The following is a 4,308-nucleotide window of genomic DNA, read 5'->3' as shown; positions in this document are numbered from 1 at the left end:
GAACGGTTCTTCTGAAACTCGTCAGTCTATCTTGTACTGAGAAATTAAGGCTATTCCATGCGAGAAATTTGCTAAGAAACTGAAGATCTCGTACAACGCTGTGTACTACTCCTTCATAGAACAGCACAAACTGGCTCTAACCAGAATAGAAAAGAGGAGTGGGAGGCCCCGGTGCCAAATGAGCAAAGAGGACAAGTACAGTAGAGTGTCTAGTTTGAGAAACAGACGCCCTCACAAGCAAAACACCAGTCTCAACAACAACAGTGAAGAGGCGACTCCGGGATGCTGGCCTTCTAGGCCAGAGTTGCAAAGAAAAAGCCACATATCTCATACTGGCCAATAAAAAGAAAAGATTAAGTTGGGAAAAAGAACACAGACACTGGACAGAGGAACTCTTACAGTAAATAAAAATGAAGTTTGAATAATACTTTCTGACCTTGTCTCTCTCACCCCTCCAGAGTGTCTGAATGGCTGGAAGGACCCCGGTGGAGGCTTCACCCCCTCCAGTTACAGCAGCAGTGGTTATTGGAGCTGGAGTGGCCTAGTGACCAGTCCAACCCGTCCACCCCCTCCCACCGCTCTCCGCAGACAGCTTCAAAGCCTTTCCGTATGTCCAGCATCAACGCCCGCCCCCCGAAGACGCCATCGACGAACAGGATGGCAGGCAGCCTGCTCTTCGACGAGCCAATCCCACGCAAGCGCAAGGTGGGTAGACAAGATAATTGAACCATCTAAAAATACAATTTCAGCCACCACAAGTGGATACACTGGATAACCAAAGGATAACCATGTTATAACCATATAGTAACCACAGGATAGCTATAGGATAACCATGGTATAACCATATAATAAACCACAGGATAGCTATAGGAATAACCACTATGGTATAACCATATAATAAACCACAGGATAGCTATAGGATAACCATGGTAGTAACCATAGAATAACACAGGATAGCTATAGGATAACCATGGTATAACCATATAATAACCACAGGATAGCATTAGGATAACCATGGTATAACCATATAATAACCACAGGATAGCTATAGGATTAACCATGGTATAACCATATAATAACACAGGATAGCTATAGGATAACATGGTATAACCATATAATAACACCAGGATAGCTATAGGATAACCATGGTATAACCATATAATAACCACAGGATAGCATTAGGATAACCATGGTTATAACCGTATAATAACCACAGATAGCTATAGGATAACCATAGTATAACCATATAATAACCATGGTATAACCATATAATAACCACAGGATAGCTATAGGATAACCATAGTATAACCATATAATAACCACACGAATAGCTATAGCGATAACCATGGTATAACCATATAATAACCACAGGAATAACCAAAGGAGGTAACCATAGTATAACCATATAATAACCACAGGATAGCTATAGGATAACCATAGTATAACCACAGGATAGCTATAGGATAACACAAGGATAACCATTAGTATAAACCACAGGATAGCTATAGGATAACCATATAATAACCACAGGATAACCATGGTATAACCATATAATAACCACAGGATAGCTATAGGATAACCAAAGGATAACCATAGTATAACCATATAATAACCACAGGATAGCTATAGGATAACCATATAATAACCACAGGATAGCTAATAGGATAACCATAGTATAACCACAGGATAAGCTATAGGATAACCATATAATAACCACAGGATAACCATGGTATAACCAGATAATAACCACAGGATAGCTATAGGATAACCAAAGGATAACCATGTATAACCATATAATAACCACAGGATAGCTATAGGATAACCAAAGGATAACCCATAGTATAACCATATAATAACCACAGGATAGCTATAGGAGTAACCATAGTATAACCATATAATAACCACAGGATAGCTATAGGATAACCATAGTATAACCCACATGATAGCTATAGATAACCATATAAATAACCACAGGATAACCATGGTAAACCCATATAATAACCACAGGATAGCTATAGGATAACCAAAGGATAACCATGGTAACCACAGGATAGCTATAGGATAACCAAAGGATAACCATAGTATAACCATTAATAACCATAGGATAGCTATATGATAACCATAGTATAACCATATAATAACCACAGGATAGCTATAGGATAACCATAGTATAACCATATAATAACTATAGGATAGCTATAGGATAACCACAGTATAACCAATTAATAACCACAGGATAGCTATAGGATAACACAAAGGATAACCATAGTATAACCATATATATAACCACAGGATAGCTATAGGATAACCATAGATAACCATATAATAACCACAGGATAGCTATGAGATAACCATAGTATAACCAATTAATAACCACAGGATAGCTATAGGATAACCATAGTATAACCACAGGATAGCTATAGGATAACCATATAATAACCACAGGATAACCATGGTATAACCACAGGATAGCTATAGGATAACCAAAGGATAACCAGTGTATAACCATATAATAACCACAGGATAGCCTATAGGATAACCAAAGGATAACCATAGTATAAACCATCATAATAACCATAGGATAGCTATAGGATAACCATAGTATAACCATATAATAACCACAGGATAGCCTGATAGGATAACCATAAGTATACGCATATAATAATATAGAATAGCTATAGGAATAACACATGGTATAACCATGATAATAAACCACAGGATAGCCTATAGGATAACCACAAGGAAACCATGGTATACCATATAATACCACAGGATAGCTATAGGATAACCAAAGGAATTAACCATAGTATAACCATATTATAACCACAGGATAACCAAAGGAGATAACCATAGTATAACCACAGGATAGCTATAGGATAACCATATAATAACCACAGGATAACCAACAGATAACCATAGTATAACCATATAATAACCACAGGATAACCATAGTATAACCATAGTATAACCACAGGATAGCTATAGGATAACCAAAGGATAACCATAGTATAACCATATAATAACCACATGATAACCATATAATAACCACAGGATAGCTATAGGATAACCAAAGGATAACCATAGTATAACCATATAATAACCACAGGATAACCATATAATAACCACAGGATAGCTATAGGATAACCACAGGATAACCATATAATAACCACAGGATAGCCATATAATAACCACAGGATAACTATAGGATAACCAAAGGATAACCATTAGATGTTTTACAACATATTGCTGTGGTTCTTTGAGGACCTGACAGAACAAAGACTCGATCAGATCAATGTTTTAATCAATTCTGACTGACTATAACAGTATACTGATTATATAGTCCTGTGTCACTGTATGTACAAGTATGTATGTATGTATGTATGTATGTACAACCTTTAATAGTGTGAAGTATAAATGTGTTTTTTGTATATCCCACTCCCCCTGAGACACCCTCAGAGTGGGGTCACAGCCAGGGGACCAGCCGTTATTGACTGTGACACTGGAGTAATTAGGGTTACTTGTCTCGCTGAAGGGCAGAACGACAGATTTACCTTGTCGGCTCGAGATTCAATCCAGCGACCTTTCGGTTACTGGTCCAACACTCCTGACCACCAGGCTACCTGCTGTACACTGACTGGGGGTGTTTCTTTTGAAATGGTAGTAGATTGATTTAAGAAGTAGTTGTACTGTAGTGTCTTGCCAAGATCATTGATAAGTGGGATGTCCCAAAAGAAGGCAGGTCCTGCACTTGTTTTGGACATGTTGCTAGCTAGCTAATGTAATACCTTCTCCTTCCTGAACTCCAAGTGATATGCTGACTGAGGTAGAATWTGGGACACAGCGTGAAAGTGTGAAAGTGACTGATCACACGTGGCGATGCCTGATGCCGTCTCTGGACCACAACATGGCACAAACACCATGCTTAGAAACAAGACGAGCATGAAAACATGTTGGGCGGACACAACATGTCGTGGCCACTCAGATTAACCGAACGCTCATTAATTTATTAATTAATTTTGTCCCTCATTCTTATCAGGGGAGAAGAATGATTGGATGGTGACGCAAGGGCTCTGGTCTGTTGTGTATCTGTCAATTCCCCCCCCCCCCCCCCCCCCACACCACAAAACACACACCCCAGATGATTCCAGTTCATTTACTCCTGCTTAATTACTTTACAGCCCACAACATAAGGTCACCGGTGGTAATAATTGAAATAAATTATTTATATCTTCACTGAAAACATGAAACTAGTGCAGCAGTCTCTGGGGACATCTCTGGGGATTTATCTCTTAATTGTGGGTTTTGAAG

General features: G+C 38.7%; 1 pseudogene; it reads left to right on the top strand.

Annotated features, from left to right (window-relative positions):
* The window catches only part of LOC111955762 (zinc finger protein 704-like), a 23,407-nt pseudogene that overhangs the window by 5,722 nt on the left and 13,377 nt on the right, over positions 1-4,308 (top strand).

This window comes from Salvelinus sp. IW2-2015, linkage group LG31 (genome assembly GCF_002910315.2).
Source record: "Salvelinus sp. IW2-2015 linkage group LG31, ASM291031v2, whole genome shotgun sequence".
In the NCBI taxonomy this organism is placed as follows: domain Eukaryota; kingdom Metazoa; phylum Chordata; class Actinopteri; order Salmoniformes; family Salmonidae; genus Salvelinus; species Salvelinus sp. IW2-2015.
This window is presented reverse-complemented; position numbering and strand designations above follow the sequence as displayed.